Source organism: Ischnura elegans, chromosome 9 (genome assembly GCF_921293095.1).
Source record: "Ischnura elegans chromosome 9, ioIscEleg1.1, whole genome shotgun sequence".
Lineage (NCBI taxonomy): Eukaryota > Metazoa > Arthropoda > Insecta > Odonata > Coenagrionidae > Ischnura > Ischnura elegans.
In genome coordinates this window covers 6,077,286-6,099,310 of record NC_060254.1, presented here as the reverse complement: position 1 = coordinate 6,099,310, position 22,025 = coordinate 6,077,286, and the positions used below count along the sequence as shown (strand labels likewise).

General features: G+C 40.3%; 1 protein-coding gene across 1 annotated transcript in view; it reads left to right on the top strand.

The window, feature by feature from the left end:
* Window positions 1-22,025, top strand: part of LOC124165874 (motor neuron and pancreas homeobox protein 1-like) — a 171,003-nt gene that overhangs the window by 104,979 nt on the left and 43,999 nt on the right. The gene's annotated exons all lie outside the window — the stretch shown is intronic.

The window sequence follows — 22,025 nt, the reverse complement described above, 5'->3', positions numbered from 1 at the left end:
GCTCTGTGTTAATTTCATATTTCGCAGTTTTTTCCGTTAACGGGCTTTGTAGAGTGACATTAGACCACGCTAATACAAATTTTAGTTGATTTCGGGGTGCGTGCAATTGCCTAGCAATGACGAGAGCATTGCCATGCACACACACAGCCATACGCATAAGTACACCCGTTTGAGTTGGACCTCTTAAACGGACCAAATCAATATTTGCTCTGCCTCTCTCTCTCGATCTCTCTTACGAGCTTCTTCCAAATCGAAGTTCGCCGCTGCGACGACTGCGAATCCAAGGACAATAAAGCCAAGCGGAGGAGCATTCAGTGTTGTGCAACGCCTCCCTCTTAATCCAATTAATTTACTCGCAAATTTTTACGGCAGAGGTTCTATTTTCAGTGTATTTTATTTCATCAATTTAGAGCTGTTTATTTCAAACAGTTTTCTCGTGTCTGCCACCGGTTCAGGGACTCCACGTGGAACGAACGACGTTTCGATCATTGAGCCCGGAATCTTCATCAAGGCATACGTTTTATGCAGGTTCCCTCACGGGTCAAGTGAATGGGTGTTTTTTCAGTGGAGGAAAGCATACCATCGGATCCTCCCCCATCACCCGACTAATATTATTCCGCCTGATTTCCGTTCTTCTAAAAAAAAATTGAGCCGAGATTCTTTCCTCTGCTGACCAATCACGATTCAGCGTTGGAGCGAATATATACAAGATGACAGACGAATATGACATTCATCTCGAATTGATGATAATCCAAGATTCAAGGATCGAAACGTCGGCACGTTTCGATCCTTTCCATCCTACTTTTTCCCTTTTTTTACGTAAAAAAAATGGGCTGAAAACAGGCTCCGCCATTATGTTATATATCTATGGTTATTGATGAAACAAAATCTTTAAAAACCCTTTAAATGGGAGTAAAAGAAGTGCCAATTAAGATGGTATAACACTTTTGTCGATAAAACTATCCATGAAACCACTGCACGAGGATAAAGTTGGCAATTTTCAGAAAAAATCGAGGGTGGTCGTTTTTCGCTAAATTTGTTCACTTTTGACCTCACGTATATTGCTAACGTGAAAACACAGGAAAGAAATAATCTGGAAAGTTATGCACAATTTATTTGAGAATATGTATGCGAAGTTTCAACTTCCTAGCTCAAAAAAATCGTTTCTGAGGTTTTGGCCAGCTTTTTTCGATTCTAGCCCACTGTGCGTCGGCCACAGTGGACGCCTTTACCCGGTGGGCGGCCCGAGAAATACTTCAATAGTTTGCTGAGGTAAATTTGATTTTTCGTAACGAATTGATTCGATTCAATTTCCCATTTACGTTACATTAAAGTGTGAGAAAATATGTTGCAAAACTTTTCACAAATGCTCCAAAAATAGGCCGAACTTAAATTTCATAATCTAGACACAATACTTACTTTGGTATCTCAAAAATAAAATAAAGAGATAAAAAATTATCGATCGATTTATTTCCACTTTAGTGCTAAAAAAATAACGTTCCGTACGTGAGGCACATAATCTCATCTGTTTGCTCAATCAATAGGGTAGTTTCCTTCATCAAAGAAAACGAAAGGCATTGATTGCGATTCGTTACCCACCATTAGTGTATTCATAATACACAAATTATTTGGTTTTTGAAATACCGGTTTAGACGAATGGCAAGGGTCAAATTTTATCCTCATTTGAAAAAGGCCAGATTGGCGCCCATGCGATTCCACTCCACGTGACGTCACAGGGACCTAGTTTCTACACGAGAGGATAGGAGTTATACATCGTCTGAGGTTACCAATGCATGCATGAGGCACAGAGCTCAGGGAAACATGTCTTAATAATCACCTACTAAAACTGGCTAAGGTCGGAAAGTTTTCTTCGTTTGATAAGGTATTAATAAACCTTTTTTAAGCCAAGCGCTACCATTCAGCAAGGTACTCAGCTACCCGCTGGCAGCCTGCGACGTATCAGCGCTAAGCCTCGCCTCAAGGTCACCTCACCGGGCGGGAGGGGGAACCAGAAATACGACGTACGGAGATATTTCCCGGCATTCATACTTGAGCGTCGCGTTTTCGCGCGCTTGAAAATTTTCACTTTTCATTTAATCGCGAAAAATAGATATTGTCATTTAAAAATCTAAAAGCGTGAAATACGTACTCCAGGAGTAATAATCTTTCGATTAAGGCAATAAAAAAAAAATAGGAAACCACCCTATTGCTATTGTCACCCATCCATTTGGCTATCTTTGCATAATACGTACTGATAAAAATAATCAAATCCCATTTCCTTACAATTGCGACATTTAAATGTTTAGAAAACCGCCCATTGACATGTCTGCAATAGCTCGCGTTGAATCTCTCGGGTGGACCTCTCCCACTTTATTGTGGCACTAATTTTAATGAATTTAAATGATTAACATGACCGACCAATCCTTACACCCTAATATTATGCTATTATATGCCTGAGTGGGTCATTTTGACCCAATATGATCAGGTTTGCATATTTTACTCAAAATATATATTTTTTTTAGATCACGAGATGTGGGTCAACCCACATCTCGTGATCTAAAAAAAAATATATATATATAATAAGGGGTCGTGAAGCATAAAGTTTGAATTTACTCAAAATATTTTATTCCTTCCCCGTTTATTTATTAATAATGTTTATAAAGTATTTGGGTGAGTAGTAGAAAATTTAATTAGACGAAAAATATTAAAGTTGTAGTTGTTCAACAATTTCTACGGTGCAATGGGAAACTATCTCCCACAAATTTGTGAATACGTAAGTATCAATTTTTCTCTGATGAGTTTGAGAGGAACAATGAATTTCAATGGTAAGAGGTTAAAAAAAAGTTACAACATCAGTGTGACTAAAAAATCAGTATAAAAACATGCCGTTTCACTGAATACAAGAAACGAACAGTAGAAATGCTTCAAATGGGTTATATAGTCTGGGTCAAAATGAGACGTCCGGGCACGGCAGGTATAAGTGACGAGGAAAAAATAGAAAAAATAATAATATCAGGCCTAACTTTTGCACAGCGGTAAACCAAACAAAATAATTAAAAATAATGAAATATTAGTCTAATATATTTCTTGCTTCCAAAATAATCAACATAAATATTTTCTTTTGGGTCGAATTGACTCAGCCGGGCATTCTACTGTTAAAACGCACATGAACACAATTACATATTTGATGAATGAATGAATGAATGAGGTGCTGTGGGCCGAAGAGGATCGGATCGTTCGACTCGGAATCGATTGGCCCTCTTTAGTTGTTGGGAGGGAGCGAACCCAACTCACCCCCTCACCTCCCCAAACCCCACTCCACCCATCCCCCACTCCTCCTCCACGGGGCAGGGCGGCTGCCAGCAAACTTCTTCCCAAAGTGGTGTTGGTGTTGGTGGTAGTCACCAATTCCTGCTCCTCATCCCATAAATCCTCGGCTAACTCGATTCTTGACTCCTTCCGGCGCCATTTGGACTTTTGGGCCAATTGGAAACGAGGGTTGGGGGAGGAATTCCTTTCTTTCTTCTTTGCTTTATCTTCGTCTCCTTCTTCGGAGCTGGGGACTCTGCCAACTCACGAATGAATCCCCATTTCCACTTATGTTGAGGAGCCGTTGAGTCCGACCCGTCCAAGCCTGATTTTTGCCGACGCTTAATCGCTCTTCAAAAATATCCGAGAATTGTGTCTCTTTTATTTTTTTTTAAATTCTGCCTGTTTTATATTTTTTCTTTTGTTTTTTAGCCTTAATTTAATTATGCATAATCCTGGTTTAGCTTTTTGTACAATCGTCACTGTTTATACTATATGTGCTGTTTTTTTTACTTTTTATTATTTTAATGTCAGCCCGGGATGAGTTGTCGGGGCGTCAAATTTAGTCTGACAATGAGTCAGAACAACTCCTTCTATAACCGTTACGCCATAAAAGCATAATAGTGAGACATTTGCGCACTACATTCGGCAGTCCATTCTATAGAAGAGCATTGAAAAGTTATGAATTTCGCGAATGGCGATAATAAAATTCGGATAACAGACGTCATTCTTGGAATTCGTGTTCAATGTGGTGCTCTCATAAAATTAAAAAGATAATTTTTTTACATTTCTAGATAAATAAGTTAAAGTTATTAACGCATACAAAATATGACTTCATAATTCTCAATATTCTTGATGCTACAGAGCTTCAAATTTCGCGAAAATTACTAAATTGCTAAACGCCCTGTGACGTCAGAATGCGAGTAAGCAGATTCGCTCCATGGCAATAACAAAACAATAGCGACAATAACAAACATATACGACGATACTGATTCAAAACTTGAAGGGTGTGTAAAAATAGTTGTGAATACTTTAAAAGTTTTTGCGGTGCTCTTATTGCGTAAAGGCTGACTCCGACTTCGTTGAGACGCATTCTGGAAACAATCTGAAGGTAGATTAATTCATGATTAATTATTTCTTCTCCAGTAATGAAGATTTCTTGGCGCGGAGTTTAGAAGCCGCAAAATTGAAATTTAACATAAATTAAATCAACAATCTCGTTCACTAGTAATATAAAGCTTGGTTTTTATCTCATTTAATTACTCTCATTTACTCATTGCTTTTAATGTGTACTTGGTGCAATATTGGAATGTGTGAAGTTAACGGTTTTGAGGAATAAAACGGAACATATTTGACGGCGATTTACTAAGCATTCCTGAGGTCTGGAAGAAAGGCTTCCGGGGAGTCGTAGTAGTTTGATAGCTTCAACTGTTAATAAATTTGAGCGTTTGCACTGCTGGGGCTAAGGGGACACTAGAACGTAAAGTGAGACTAATAACCATATACCGTGGCGATTGCCGTAGATGAGGAGGATGAAAAAGTATTAAGCGCTATTTCTCAATACTGCTGCATCTTCCAGTATCCATACATTCTATAAACCTGTCAATTATTCAGGATAAATATTTCACACGACTGATGATGAAATAAATATATGATGCTATGAAAAAGTGGAACTGAGAGGAACATAAATTTTTCTAAAACTGGGGCAAATAGTGTACTGGCACCGCGTAAACGTATTGTTTACTGAACTCTGACGTCACGCTCAGCCAACATGGCGATGGGTCGTTTGGAGCGCAAGATTCAAGGACAATTTTGGAATTGGAATTTTAAGAATAGTACGCAGGTTAGAGATGAACTGCTTTCGCTGTGATTTTCAGCATGAAGTATATTTTTTTATCGCATAATCATCCATTGTTAGTGGAATTCCCCAATGGTGGCTGTGGAGGGGATTTTTGTAAACCTCGGTGGTTGACGGCTCATCAAAATAAGCGGCCAACGGAGCGCAGAGAGCGCCACACAGTGGACTTTTCCGAAACTTCTGTGCGGTTCGGTTTCCTTCAGAATGGACGGACCTGTTCCCCTCTCGGATAAATATTCGAATACTCCCCGATTCGAACAGTTGAATCGGTTTTCCTCGTCTACGAACCGCCGGAACGGATTTCGGCCGATAAGGTTCTCAACATTCACATTGGAAAAATATATCGAAATAATTATTATGTGTCGCCATTATGCCATTTATACTGTCGGTGGAAATACTGTGATAAATGTAATTGGATACTGTATCTGGATGAGAGGTTCAGCATAAAAAAAACATTCAGTAGAAAAATGAAGCGGATCAGTTGGGAAAAAACGGTTCATCAAGAGAAACAGCCAGTTCAGTAGAAACAAAGTGTTTCAGTCTTCTGAACCGGTGCACCAAAGTCTCATTCGATTCTTCTCAGAAGCGTGAACTGGTTCAGGATTTCCTGGACCTCGCAGACCTATCTCCTATCACGAATCGTGGATGGAGGGGAATTGGGGGGGGGGTCTCCCCGCTCCCTAGCCTTCCCCCTGCCACCCCCCCCCCCCCCAATGTGCCGAAGGGTGGCGGAGACGCCCGAAGGAGGAGGGGGTGATCCAATTTGCTGGCCAGTTGAGAGATACGCCGCGCATAGAATGAGAGCCATCTATGTATGTAGTCCAGAAAGTCTTCCTTCATCCCCTCCAAGCAAACAAACCTCCACCGCCACTTGAAGCACTTCCTATTTCCAAAGGGCATTGATGGTGCATTCGCACCGTGGTTGGTCGCATTCACACACGTCAGCCAATTCATTCGAAACGAACAGGAAAACAGAATAATGAACACTATTGTCTCTATCGTCCAAATACACGTACGCATTGGATTGGTAGGGGTTACCGCTATTCTAGACGGCCAAAGTGTTGGCTTCCCACGCAGCGGGTTCGATCTTAAATGCCTGCTTCTCCCTTTTCTAACGACGTCACCAACTCATGGAATGTGGGTGGCCAACTTGAGGCATTATCCTTTCTTTGATCTTACGAGAGAGTGGCTGAAGGTGGAGAAGACAAATCTCTCTCCCTCCCGAATCTTTCAATGATTTGCGATTTCGAGTTCCTGATGAATTAGCCCGTTTCGCAAAAACAATTGCCACACACATTGCGCACAATGCTTCGACCAGGAGGTTTGTTGGGATCGTTGAGGTCTTCCCTACGATGCCAGTGGCGGATACAGACTGGGGGCAACACCTCCCCCCCACTTTCGCATCCGCCCGTATCGCCGAACATTGCAAAACTACAATTGTAACTTTTTTATATCATATGATGGCTTTGGCTTGTACATATGTATAATCCCTTTAAATAAAATTTTCTTATACTCTGTCTGTGACTAGATCATTTTTTATTACCATAAAAGTAAAGAAAACTGAAGATATATTTTGCGCCCCCCCTAGAGTTTTTTCTCCATCCGCTACTGTACGATGCGAGCTATCTTTCGAAAATGAACAAAGTTCCCTTTCCACTCCGATAAGCTCCATTTGATGAGAAAAAGTATGTGCGATTTTTTTCACGTGCAATGTCGTTAATGTGTACCGCATGCCGGAAATTTCTCTTTTACCTCTACGCACCAACGCCACTCATTCTGAATTACAGATGAAACGGGAAATTTGATGAATAGGGTGGTTTCCTATTATTTTTTATTGCCTAAATCGAAAAATTATTACTCCTGGAGTACGTATTTCACGCTTTTACATTTTTAAATGACGATATCTATTGTTCGCGATTAAGTGAAAAGTGAAAATTTTTAAGCGCGCGAAAACGCGACGGCTAAGTATGAATGCTGGGAAAACTCCTCATCTCATACTCTAAAATATTAGGCGATGTAAAACTCCTATCTTCTCGTATAGAAACTATGTCCCTGTGACGTCACGTGGAGTGGCATCGCATGGGCGCCAATCTGGCCTTTTTCAAATGATGATAAAATTGACCGTTGCCATTCGTCTAAACCGGTATTTCTAAAACCAAATAATTTGTATATAATGAATACACTAATGGTGGGTAACGAATCGCAATCAATGCCTTTCGTTTTCTTTGATGAAGGAAACTACCCTATTAGAATGTTTTCCACTCCTGCGATGTAAGCGTATTCATATAAAATCATACAAATCCCAATGAAAATTTTGCTAGTTTCTTCACCTGGTGTGTGTTTATGACATGCATGAAACGTTACGGGCAATATCCCATGCTCCCCTGATCTCTTAAAGACTAAGGAGCGCTTTGAATGTTGAAGATGTCATCCTTCAAACTTTCAAATTGTCGTTAGAAGACCCCGTCTTACATACACCGACACATTCCCTTGGGCCGCCGGCCTCCACGTTTTTTCTCTTCGCGCGCATGCGTGGGTTTTGCCCGTCTACTTCCCCCCCCCCTCCCATCGCCCCCGCTTCAATTACCCGTCTAGGACGTGATTGGCGGGGAAGCGAAGGAGGGTGGGGGGAGAGATCCCCAATGGATACTACGCCGTCGCCCCCAAACATGTACGAATTGGGGGGGGGGGGGCGAGGGGGAGAGGGAAAAGTTTCCCCTCCCCCCCTTCTTACACCCCTCCACACAGCCCTCCTCTTGTAATCGCCATGAATAAAAATGAACTTGGCTGACTCACTCACGCCCTCTCCAAGAATTAAGACTGATTTACACGCGATCGAGCTGGTTTATTATGACAGTGACTCAAAAACGATACAGCTTTTCTTTTGGGCTGGTTTTTCGCGTCGAACTTGACGGCTGTTAGCAGTGCTGTGGAGCCTCAGTTCGGTGGCATGGCCAGGAATTTCCTTCGGGGGGGGGGAGGGGGGTTTTTCAAAAATCAGGGGGGAAAATTTTTGAAAAACCGGGCACTAATAAATGGGTTTTAAATAAGTTTAACGCTTTTCATAATCGAAAAATCTTAATTTGTTAAAGAAACATTTTGTAAACTCCTGATTTTTCAATATTTTGTTTTCTTTTATGAAGGACAATAATTGTGTTTTTATATTTCGGGGGAGGGGGGTCCGGACCCCCCAACCCCGGCTACGCCACTGCCTCAGTTGTGCCAACATACGAGGCTTCAGATCCAAAGAAAAAACGCCGTACATGTGAGAGCGACTTGCAAGTGATAAGTCTTGCCTAAGGAATCCTATTTATCACATTTCCATGACAACCGATATTATTCCATTTTAAGATGGCTGGAGTTTAGAATCAAATCTACAGGATAAATACAAAAATTTAACTAAAAACATTTTCTGTACCTATTCTGTGTCACTACATATTTATGGTATCTTGAAACAGTGGCGCAGCGAGGGGGGGCGTTTGGGGGATAAACTCCCCCCCCCACTCAGAGCTTAAAGAAATTTTTAAGTTTAATCCAGTTTATTACGGAAGCTTCCGCTGTGAGTTAATTGTTTTTCGGGGTCATTCCGCGTTGACTCATATCGTGCGGACAAATAAAAAAATTTGAGTCAACGCGGAATGAACCCGAAAAACAATCACCACTTAATCCATTTTACTTAATTGGATTGATATTACAAATAGAATAGTGTGAGGATTGTCCCTCAGAAAGCCGTAAAAACTCAACATTTTGAACCATTTATCTTAAAATTCCGCAATTTATTGATCTCGCATCTACCGCTTATCCTGGTGGGTATTCCACACCCCCACACACCCCGGTATTAGGTACCCCCCCCCCCCCCAGCCTTAATTCCCAGCTACGCACATGTCTTGAACAAAAGTGATTAATATTCTTTTCTTTAAAACACAAATTGAATAGAAGACATTAATTTAAACGTAAGGGTGGTGTTAGGCTGCTTAAAATGACCCTTGACTGTTGGCTTATTCACCGTAGGACTAGCCCGACATTTCGAGCGAGCCATCGCACCTACATCACCAGAGTGAGATTCATTTGCGTGCGGATAGCGTCCTTCTGCCTGGAAGGAAAGTCGTTCGCCTGAATGTCGTGCTATTGAGAGTGGCTTCTACACGGCACTTTAGTGTCTGCACTATTTACGCGAACGGGCACAGACACAGTCGTTCAACGCAAGTTTCACTGAAGCTCCGGATGAAATGAGACCTCCCCACCATTTTCATCAACACAGAAGTGTCCCCAGATGGTCAACCTCAAAGGTAGGAAAACAGATGAACTGACGGTTGCGAAGGAGAAATTCTTCGTAGTGAAACGTGTATTTTTGCGCGCTTTAATTCTCCAAGTGGGTTCAAGCGCAATGTGAGGCTAGAGACATTGCTTTGTCACGTGTTTTCGAGTATTATGTCCGTATGCAATTCAAATTGCGAAAAAGTCTGTGAAAATTTCATAAAAATAAATAGAGAGAGAGAGATCATTCATCGTTAACAATGCTTGACGTCGCGCTTGCAACCATTCTGAAGATCGTGATGAAAACGTCGAGATAGCTTTTTGAATAGATTTGATTTGCGTTTTGCAGAGCAATTGGAAATAAAGGACTGATGAACATATCGAACATAAATCATTGCTCGAGTTTTAGTCCTTTTCCGGGGATTGTAGCTCGATCTTTCTCTTATAAATAAAATGAAATTTTGGCTTACGATTGATGCGTCATAAAAATTAAATTGTAAAACATGATCTCTAATTATGCACTTTGTCTGCGAAGTTACATCAACATTTGCTGATGGCGATGTATTCGTAGCCGTCGATTTTATATAATTGGTAGAATATTTGAGCACTGTAGGTCTTGTTTAGAGTATAGAGTAGACCAGTCAGTAGATCTTACGGCGGATTGATAAATTAAGGAGTAAATTCTAAAGTTATCCGCAATAAAAGCTTCTCCAGGAATCAGTACAGAGTATTGAAAAAGCAGCGTCTCAGACTCAGCATCGACAGAGATCAGGAGACCAAGGGGGGCCTCCTCTGACGGTTACATCGCACCGGGGCCGGGAACCAAGTCAGAGACTTAAACGCCCGCGCTCCCGGGGAGGGGTTTGGATGGGAAAGAAAAAGGAAAGAGGCGCCGCCGCGATAGGAGCCCGTGGACGCCTCTGGGGTGGGGGAAGGGTTAGAAGGGATGGGACGGGTTTAAACACGTCACCGTTATAGGGCCCTTTCCGGTGAGGTTTACCTCACCGGAAAGGGCCCTATAACGAAAGGCCATAGCGAAACCCGGCATTAGTCATTAATGTGCCAACGATTTTGGTGGATTTTCCTATTAAAGATAATAACCCATCGATCAAATCGTTGGATAACTCAGCATCGACAATTTATAATGCTACATCTAGTATCTTTAAGCAAGGCAAACGTCAGTTGCGTCATTATAAACCAATATCTAACGTGGTCGTCAATTGCCATACATCAAAAAGAAATTTTTTTGGGGGAAGGGAAAGTTGTTTTTTTGAATTTAATAGCAGATATTTCCAGAATCTTGATTAGTTTATAGAAAATACCGAAAGGAGAGGGTTGAAGGAGGAATTTTTACTGAACGAAAAGAAGAAATTGTAAGTGGAGCTGAGATTACTCCAGATAACGACAGAGAGGGTATTAGGCCGTCACTTAATTTTTGAAAATGATCCGATTTATGAATTCTGTGGCCTCAAAATGTGCAATTTGGTGAGAAAACAATTATTAAAAAAGTTCCAGGTTCGAGCAACGTTGGTCGCCCAAAGGCCTGAATGCAGCTATTTTGAATGTCGAGTTTTTCGACCCGGATAAAACACTTTATAGGTTGAACATAGCAGTCTCTAGACCTTTAAAATATTCAACAAATATTCAAACAAAATATTCAACCGTTTTGCCTACCTTTATTCCTTCATGGTGGAACGCTGCCTCAAAAACACTCCTTACTCCCGTGGATCTTACCTCCTTCCCCTTAAATGCTGGCAGAGTGGATCTAGAGTGAGTGATAATGACAAGTCGGGGAAAATTTGATTCATTTATCAATGCAATAGGGTAAGTTCTTTCATCAAAGAAAGCGAAAGGTATTGATGGCGATTCGTTACCCGCCATTAGCGTATTCATATTATAAAAATTATTTGGTTTTAGAAATTCCAGTTTACACGAATGGCAATGGTCAATTTTAACCTCATTTAAAAAGGCCAGATTGGCGCCCATGCGATGCCACACCACGTGACGTTTGGCTTATTTTTCAGTCTACGGTTTGACAGAGATTCCCATTATGGTGAACCTGAGTTTGGTGGCTCGAGAATGCAAATACAATTATCGATTTAGGGCATTTAACTGAACACCACACAGATTCAACGCTGATCTTAGCTACGGTTTCCGCTTGGGTAGCGATTGAATTATTTGCAGTGAAAATTACTCCTCCGGCTCGATTAATTCTATCTTTCTATCCGATTATAGTTGATCGATTTTGGGAAGTTTTCACTGCCTAATCATCATCTGTTAGCCAACTTTCTGTTCCTATTATGACGTTACACTTCGTATTATGAATGAAATAGTGGAATTCAGGAATCTTATTCCTTAAACTAAGACAATTATAAAATGCCTCGACTTTTACTTCTGAACTCTTATCTTTGCGATTTGGGAGTATTTCTGATTCACTTTTGTTGATTAAGCTATTCTTAGGCTCCATATTCCTGAAACGGCATATTTTTTTATCTCGCCATGTAAATGACTTCAGTCTAATGGTTTCTCATAATCCTTATTTGTCCCACAAACTGACCCACTACCTTCACTGCCTTTGACCCTGTGACACAAATGATATTTCTCTTCCTTAAATTTATTAGTTGTATTTTTGGAATTTGGTGAGTCTGGGTCTCAGACGCTGTTTTTTCCTTCTAGTACTCTATACCGATTTCCAAATGAACTTTTAACGCTGAAAACCTTTTAATTTTCCCTTTTATTTGTCAACCCATATGCACTCTGGAATTAATACCATTAGATAATGTAAACTTAACTATTTAAATATTTCAGGTGACAACTCGTAGAAATAATTTCGAGGAATGTGTATATAATCTTGTTGCTATTTCAATGAACGCGGAACAGTCCCAGGAGGAGAGATGGGTGGAAAAATAAATGGAATTAAATAAGCCAGATCAAAACGTCTTCATCATCTCTTAATTGAAATATAGTATGCATGTCTTACAGTATTATTATTAATTTTGGCTCACCCTGATTAGTCATAATTTAAAAAAAATGAAACCTCTAATGATATCCTCAGCCTCCGTCCTTTTTTCGGAATTTTCCCGCCTGCCATACTCATGTCTGCATCTATACATTCCTGCTGCATTCAGCCTTGTGCTGATTCGTCGAGTTTTCTCGGCGGAGAGCTTGAGAAATGGGAGATATATATTCAATTTAATTCAATTCGATTAATTTGTTATCGTGGGCCATTTGGCCCATGAGATAATTTACAAGTGCACAACAATTAAGTAAAAATCATTTGCCAAAGGTTAAAAAAAAACACTACATCAAGACTCAGTAAATGCAAAAAATAGAGAGAAAAAAACAAAAGACAAAAACAAAATATAAACCTATACAAGCATATGCATACAATTGCATCCCGAATGCGGATACCCGGGTATCTAGTCACATAACATTTTCAGACATTTTAAATAATACATTTGAAACATTATCACAATTTATTCAAAGAAAAATATTCAGGTGTCACAGAGAAACGTAGGACCAATAGAAAAGTATATCATGAATACAGAATATATTCTCTCCTCATCACATCAGTATCCAGTCATGTCAGCATGGCTAGTTACACTGGGAATTGCCATGAACTATCATTAAACAACTTATATACTTTATTCTTAAATGCATGTATTGATGGCAAATTTTTTAATTCTACTGGCACGGCAGTGAGTTCCATATTCTAGCCGCTGTAACCATGAATGATTTATAGAGGTGAGATGTTCTATGGCGGGGGATATGAATGTCAAAGTTGTGATTTGTAGTGGGGTATGAAATGAATATTTCTTTTCCAAATAAATCTTTTGTACAGATAAGGCTGTATGTTAGGCAGGTGAAATGATAAGGGCGACGTTGTTTGAATTTCATCCAGTTTAGGCGGGCATACGAACTACTAATTCGATCCCACTTTTTGAGGTCAGAAATAAACCGTACTGTCGAGTTCACTGCCACTTGTAATTTGTTGCTGTTTTCTTCGTCTATATTTGTAAGCAGGGAAGAGCAGTATTCCAGGTGTGGAAGGATTAGTGTATGTACAAGGATGGTGCGTATTTTTGGGGGTATAATATTCTTTGATCCATATAGCTGGTGATCAATATACCTAGGGTTTTCTGTTTAGTACTTTGTACTTGTTGCTTCCAAGTAAGTTGTTTATCAAATGTTACCCCAATGTTTTTTATTGCTTCTTCATAAGGTATGGTGTAGTTTCCGATTTTAATGTTGGGCAGAGATAAAATGTCTTTTTGAGCATGCAAGTAGCTTTGCCCAATTATTATGGAATTTGTTGTACATTCATTTAATCGTAGGTGGTTTTTCAGTGTCCAGGATGCCATTCGCTCAACGTCTTCATTGATCAGAGCAATTGTAGGTGTTACGTCCGGAATTGACGAGTGGCAATATATATATATGGAAATCATCAGCGTAAAGATGGTATTTACAGTGTTTTATGACTTCGGGGAGATCATTTATGAATGGCGAGCAAAGAAGAGGGCTAAGGACTGAGCCCTGAACTACGCCTCTCTGTATTGGCAGACAGGTTTCTCCCCACGGAAATATTCCGTTCACCTGCTCGAGACATGTACCTACTATTAATATTAAATCAAGCAGGCTTCTCCCGATTATTTTTAGAAATCCCATAGTTCCAGCCGTCAGTTCATGTGAATTGCACTGCCGTACCCGCGGCGAGGTTGACTCGCTCCACAAACCTATCTAGTATTTCTCGCCATGTGGTCATAGGAAGGGGGTGTATTTGGTCTGCCTCGCATCTTCCAAATGTGGTGTAGGGGGCGGCAACGTGCTCATCATTGCAGTCGGCAGCTGAATCAGCCATCGAAGCCACGCGCGATACATACACAGAGAATATAAGGGTAGGTTTTGGGTGTTTGCAGTGTCGGGACAGGTGGCCCAGAGGGAGGGTGGGGTTGCTGGGGGTGGGGGGTGGGGAGACGAGGGTGCGTTTGCGACGAATCGGTGACGGGATGGTGCTATTGTGTGCCGCTCCCTCCCTGCGATGCAAATGGCCCTGTTAAGGGATTAGGTGTTTATCCTTTCGGTGGGGGGGCTTTTAACACTTTTAACAGCGGACACATGCGCTCACGGACACGCTTTTACGCCCCCATGAATATTATTCTCTCCGCTGCACGCTTCCCCTCGCAAAACATTCCATTTATATTTATTACGGATTAATTTAATCGTGAAAAGGACCTCCCTCTGAATTATTCCGGCCGATTGGGAACGAGGTTTAAGCAAAACGTTCTTCCGCTCTTCTATCTGTATCTCTATATATTTATATGTATTCGCGGAATCGGCTCTGACAACGGGGGGAGGAGTGGTGTTGCTGACGCCCGCTCGCGGATTTTGGCGCCCGCGTCGATTTATTCGCGTGCAGTGCGAATTCTGCCTTTGCTTTTGTTTATCGCATCGCGCCTCCGGTGGTGACGTCCGTAAATAACCGCCTGTCGCGGAACATAAATAATAAAAGGCATTTGAGCGGGGGATCACGAAAAAGCTGCTTCTGCTTCCGAGCACAGTGCGCGCGCGGCGCTGCTGTTCTTTTTTTCTTTAAGCCGGAGATTTAAAACGTGTCGAACTTGTTAGCGTCCGTGACGCAAAGTAAGCTTTTTAAGAGGAATTAGGCTGATTGAGTGTCCTGTACGTGTCAGCTTGTCGCCACCAGAGGCGCTTTAGCACACACACTTCTCCCCCAACTCCAAAACAACTGCGAATCGAGGGCGGATCGAGCGTGATCAATCGAAGGGAAGAATTGTCGGCGATTGTGCGATATTCAGCGAGGTCGTTGCATTGTTATGCTCGACCTCCGATCGCATGAGCAAAAATTACGCTACGCATATAAGTATCTATGCATTATAGTGGAGGGGATAACGAGGAGAACTTGATTGAGATGATTTAACAGAACAGAGTGATTTTGAAAGAGCGTTATACTGTGAGGCGAGAATTATTACAGTTATCCCAGACGTCATCTTGGCTGCCATTATCTAGTTTTGAGAATCCATTAATTTTCTGTAATGCAGATCAACACAGCCACTCGATTCTACCATCAGCCAATCTTTTACAGCCTACATAATTCTTCCGCTTCTCATCCTTCATCAACTGCTCTATGTTATCCTTCATTTTGGACCTTCCTTCGACCTTCTTTCCATCCAAATATCCGCCAACAATTTATTTTAATGGAAACGCTCACGAATACATTGCAATAAAGAAAACACTTTAAACGGAGCAATCCTCTAACAGCTGAAAATTTAAGTCTACGCTTTTCTAGTTTCAGGGTTTTCCTCGCCTCTTCTCCTCCATTGCAGACCGATAATTTTGTTTTCTTTGCATCTATTCTGAGCTTATCCACAGCCAGCATCTTTTCCACATTTTTATGCTATCCATTCCGTTGATTTTTTCATCTACTCTCTCTGTCTCAGCAATGACTGCTGGCTGATTCATCGGAGAAACGCATAACGATTGCCACTTTTAATACATATGTGGAATATTAAAAATATCTATAGAAAATTTAAAAAAAACAATCAAGAATTTTGATGAGCATGCACTACGACTATGTACCTGTAAAAAAATTCTGGAAGTTAATTGAATAGTTATCTCTATGACCACATGGCGAAAAATACCTACTTGAAATGAAATTGGTTTGATTAAAGTTATGACTGAATTCGATTATAAAACTATGTGCCGTTGTCCTATTCGAAGTATTTACATCCAAATGAAAAACTCCCTTTCTCCACATTTTGGAAGGAAAAAATGACGAATGAATTCCATTTCGGCAGCTGTGTTTCACTATCAATTGCGATCGAAATTGAAAGATGTCCTCACGCGAATCGTTTCCTCGAGCGATAAAATCACGAACTATGAAAGGATCTCCTAGAGTCGTGAGTGAGAGGGGGGGGTGAGGGGGAGGAGAAGGTATTTCCTTTTCAGCTGATCCCTACCTTCTTCCATCGAATTCATTCGATCGATAGCGACTTCGTGTAAAATCTTGGTAAATCTCACATTTGGAGTTCTGAAAACTAGTCAAAACTAGAAATTTCCACGTATTATCATTGTAGCCATTTTAGCGAAAATTTCAATCAAATAAAGTGCAAATTTAATTTGAAAAGAAAAAACCAGTATAAAAATTATTCGAAGTCACCTTAAAATTAAGTTGAAATTGAACGATATGAAACGCTCAGAGACTTAATCAATAGGGTAGTTTCCTTCATCAAAGAAAACGAAAGGCATTGATTGCGATTCGTTATCCACCATTAGTGTATTCATAATATACAAATTATTTGGTTTTAGAAATCCCACTTTAGACGAATGTAAATCGTCAATTTTAACCTCATTTCAAAAAGGCCAGTTTGGCGCCCATGCGATGCCACTCCACGTGACGTCACAGGGACCTAGTTTCTATACTAGTAGATAGGAGTTTTACATCGTCTGAGATTACCAATGCATGCATGAGGCACAGAGCTCAGGGAAACATGTCTTAATAATCACTAATTAAAACTGCCTAATGTCGGAAAGTATTCTACGTTGGATAGGGTATTAATAATCCTTATTTAAGCCAAACGCTACCAGCTAGCACGGTACTCTGCCACCTGCTAACATCCTACGTCGTATCAGCGCTCAGAGCCTCGCCCCAATGTCACCTCACTTGCGGCAGCGGGAACCAGAACGACGTCACGCGGAGTTTTCCCGGCATTCATACAAACCCGTCGCGTTTTCGCGCGCTTGAATATTTTCACTTTTCATTTAATCGCGAAAAATAGATATCGTCATTAAAAAATCTAAAAGCGTGAAATACGTACTCCAGGAGTAATAATCTTTCGATTTAGGCAATAAAAATAATAGGAAACCACCCTATTGCAAGAAAATATTGACTATAGTTTCACGTTTAATAAGATTGAAGCTCAACCTAACTATCCATTTTGGAATTAATAGCTATACCTATCGAAATCTATGAAAATTATCTCAACTAGTATTCTCTTCATAGAGGTGACATCAATTTTTCCTTGTGGTGGCAAAAAAGTCACTCCAATTGACCTTAGCTCATTCCGCCTTCCAAATTATTATTGGAATGAATGAATTGCGGTTTCTGTGATTGTAAATGCTTCGAATGTAGTCGACAAATGCACTGATCATAGGATTTTAAGACGGTGAAGTCGCTGTTGCTGGAGCGGTGCCCCGCCTTCAACTGTTTCCCCGCTGAGTGCAGCGAGAGAGAGAGAGTCCCTTCCCAAGCATCCCGTGGGGACGGAGGCACGTGCACCACTCAATCGCCCCGGCAACCCTTTAAATAAATGCACGCCACCGGAGGCGACCCAACACTGAAGTGGTGCTTTTCTCGCGGAGGTCCACTCGCAACGTCAATGCATTCATTTATTTGAAAGTGGAGGCAAACGTCCCGAACTGGGTGCACTTGAGTGAGGGATGTGGAGCGCAGAGTGGACTAAGTAGGGTGCGTAGTGGGCGTATCAGCGGAGAATTATAGAGAGAGAAACAAAAGACATGCGATCGAATTATATCATCATGGGTAAACAATCCTCATTGCGCTTAATTCCCGTGAAATTCGTATCGCCCTGCCTTCAGAGTCGCGGGTGACAACTTGAGTGACCCCATTTAAATGCAGAGAGCAGAAGCTCATTTAGTGGTCGATTGGTCTCTATCGCCACATCAGTTTGTGTTTATCGATTGGAACGTGAGATGGAAAGTGTATTTTAAAAGTGTTCTTTCTGTAAAGCGACACAACTCAATCGCAATCTTTAGTGTTTCAGACTTCTCAGCAAGCCATTCTGCTCATATTCGGAGGAAAAAGAACACACGAACATGTGAATGCGTAAGAGCTGCTTGTCTCTCGTGGTGAAATGGTTTATTCTCTCGCAAGCGCCCATTTTGTTGGACAATCTATTCTAAGAGGGACACGGCCGCAGAATTGACTTTCTATAAGTATGTGCACAGATCCGAGCTCCGTAAGAGTTTCAGTATTGAAATTCGAAGCATTTTGGATTTGCAATATTCGTGACTAACCAGGGGACCGACAGCAGATTAGAGGGCGCCCATTTACACTTACGTATCACATAGCCTACGAGTGTTGAATTTGCCCGAAGAAAGAAGTGCGCCAGTCCTTCCTCTAAACTGAATCCCTCAGTCTGAATGGTGTGTCGCCCAGCCTCTTTCTTATCCGTAAAAAGCGATGCGATTGGACGCCTTTGAGTGGCGGACACATCTCGACTGCTTGGAGAAGGGATTTGGTCAATGCTCGGGGGGGGGGGGGGGGGGGGGGGGGGGGGGATTGAAAGAAGGGATTTCAAATGCGAATTGCGCAATGCGATGCATCGCATCGGCAGTGTCAACACCTGCCACATTCACGAAGTGAGGCGTTTCACCACCCATCTGACGGATTTGAAGTTTTCTGATTCACAGGACAGATCAATAGGGTGGTTTCCTTTTATTTTTTATTGCCTAAATCAAAAGATTATTACTCCTGGAGTACGAATTTCACAATTTTAGATTTTTTAACGACGAAATCTATTTTTCGCGATTAAACGAAAAATGAAAATTTTCAAGCGCGCGAAAACGCGACGGCAAAGTATGAATGATGGGAAAATCCCGTGTGACGTCATTCCAGTTCCCGCTGCCGGCATGTCGTTAAGAAACATGCTCGATATATATTACATCGTATCTGATAAACTTTTTGTCCCGTTTGCATGTTTTGTGAATTATTATTATTATTATCGTAAGCATTTACAATTTGGCAACTGGCCAGGTGGTAAGTAGCATCTACACCCAAAAAGAAAACACAAAATATCCACGGAGTCACATATGAACTAGACAGCGTACACATTTTAAAAATTTAATTAAAATTTCCAAAAAAAAAGTCATTTTTTCAGCTTTTTCTTAAATATTTTTACATAACCAGGAAAGGGCTGAAATAACTGTGCAGACAATCTCTTCCAATCTACAATTGTTTTATTGAGGTAGGAAATTTTTTAACATTAGTCCTCTGCGCCCGGCATTTAATGTTGAACTTGTAATCGTTCCTACCAATGACATTTGGTTTTACCACTTTATTGCTTAGATCTCTCCATGCTTTATCCCCTTTGTATATTTTATACATACCGCACAGTCGGTTTCTTTTTCTCCTACTTTCCAAAGATTCCCAACCCAGTATTTTTAACATTTCTGATACGCACTCTGTCCTCTGATGCTTGCCCAAAACTTCTTTGAACTCTCGCCAATGCCTTTATATTTCCACATCATAAGGATCCTACACCATAGAGGCACACTCTAGGATAGGCCTAACCAGTGTTTTATCAGCCATTTCCTTCGGGGGGTTGGGTAATTGATTTGGGGTGTGCCATAATGAACCAATCAATAGGCTTCATGTAGTTTATGTCATAAAGGGGATATTTATTACGCTATAAACGTAGATAATTAGCATTTAAAAATAATTTTGTACGTTTATTGAGTGAATCATATAATAATTAGGAAAGAAGAAATAGGTATTCCTCTTACTTTACATTTTTGATATCAACTAAAATATTGGTTTAAATTGTCATGTTCCACGCATTATGCCTTATTTTCCTTTTACCTATATCTTTAATAATTGTTTCATCGGCTTATTGCTATTTGCTACTTAACATTCATTGGAATGAATTTGAAGTTGGAATGGATTTAATGAATTCACACTCATGCATTATAAATCAAACTCATATAGTGGAAGGAATTTATTGGACGCTATTGCTCGTTAAATCATGCCTCTTCCAATGTAGAGCAATATGCATTTATGATGGTTATTAAAGCACATTCCATATGGTTTTGGCGCTAGTTATCACAGCGCCCGGCTCACAAAACTATCGCAATTCATGTCCGCTGACGTTATGAACGCCTATGTTTAAATAACACTTAACGTGATATGGTAACATTATTCCATAGTTTATTTACGTATTTAAAATTTCAGAATCGCTCATTTTCTTTCACATTCAGAATTACTTCCCGTGATCATCGACAGCCAGCAGACGTTGTTTAGAAAGAGTTACTATTATTTCTTCACCCAAATGTAAAAAAATGCTCATCACAGGAAAAATACTCACTCACTCATATAACAGCATAATTTGAATGAAAATTAAATTGAATTTCAGAGTCAAAATCACTAATTACAATTATCATATTATCACTTGTAGGCAAGGAAATCTGCTAGGGGAATCATCAGGGGAAATATAGGGAAAAATAGGGAAATCAGGGGAAAATAAGTGATTTCGTTGCTTTGATTTAAAATGGGCGCGTGAAAGGAAAATAAGCACCAAAAGGACATTCATTTGTATTTATCATCAACCATCCGATGTCAAAATGCCATGAGAGTAACAAACTTGCAGTGAGAATATCTATCAGAAACATACTACGCACCTTTTATTGACTTTCATGTTAAGCTATTGCAGATGTCATTGGGGAAATTTAAAGTATTTTGGTCATATTTTATGGTTTGCAGAGGAGTTGAAGGGGAGTGTATTGCCCCAATGGACACGTTATAACATTTTTGGACCATAAAGGGCGAGAAACAGATTTATACTGGACTACTATGCTCAACATATATTGTAGTGGTCACTAAGAACTTTCAATATTACGGGAACACTGTTCGAATTGAACATTCATTGGAATTTCACATTTGATGAATTCACACTCATACATACTAATCAATGTAGCAGAAACAATTCGATGCTCGCAATTACAAGTTAAATCACCCCCCTCTCAATCAATGTTTTCATGCATTTCTGATCGTTATTAAAACACAGGGTAAGTATGGTCATTTGCTCCTGAAATGTATCGATTCCTCCCTTCGCTTCTAAAATTCGGCCTCGCGGACTCCTCTGGTCGATTTTTCGAGGCATCGCTATCAAATATGCCATTAAAATTCTCCCTTCACAATCGATTTACAGAATTGCCCCAATTGCATTGACTCCCTCTACAATTCATTGATTATATCTCTTGAAGGGGTCAATTTATGTAGATCGCGAACATTCCCACTCTTAATGAAGGCCCATGGCAGAAAACTGCCCCTTATCCTTTCCAGTGTAGACTGCCTTAGTGATCCATTTGAAGTAATTATCATTTTTCGGAAATAAGACTCGTCCAATCAAATTCACGTAAATAATTTGCTTTATTCAGATAATAATATTTGCTTTAATTTAAGGACACGACATATTTTTCACCATTTGAAGACTTTCTTCAGCAATTTCACACGATAAATATCAAAGCGTATATATATTTAAAGTACTTTGGTAGCATTAAGCTGTATTAGAAATATTTTCATGAGGTATCATTATTTATAGGTATAACGCTAAGTATTTTTTTGGATTTATTTGTAGAGTATAATACACGGTGTCCCATTTATCTTGACCACCCGAAATAACTTTTTGTCCAGATGCAAATTCAAAAATGCGTCAAGCAAATGTTCATTAGCCGTCAGGGGGACATTAATCAGCATGACTGCCTTCCTTGTAGCTATGTTATTTACAAATATATGAACAGGAGGAGTTATAGGAGAGGTAATGAATTGCCGAATAAAAAATATAGG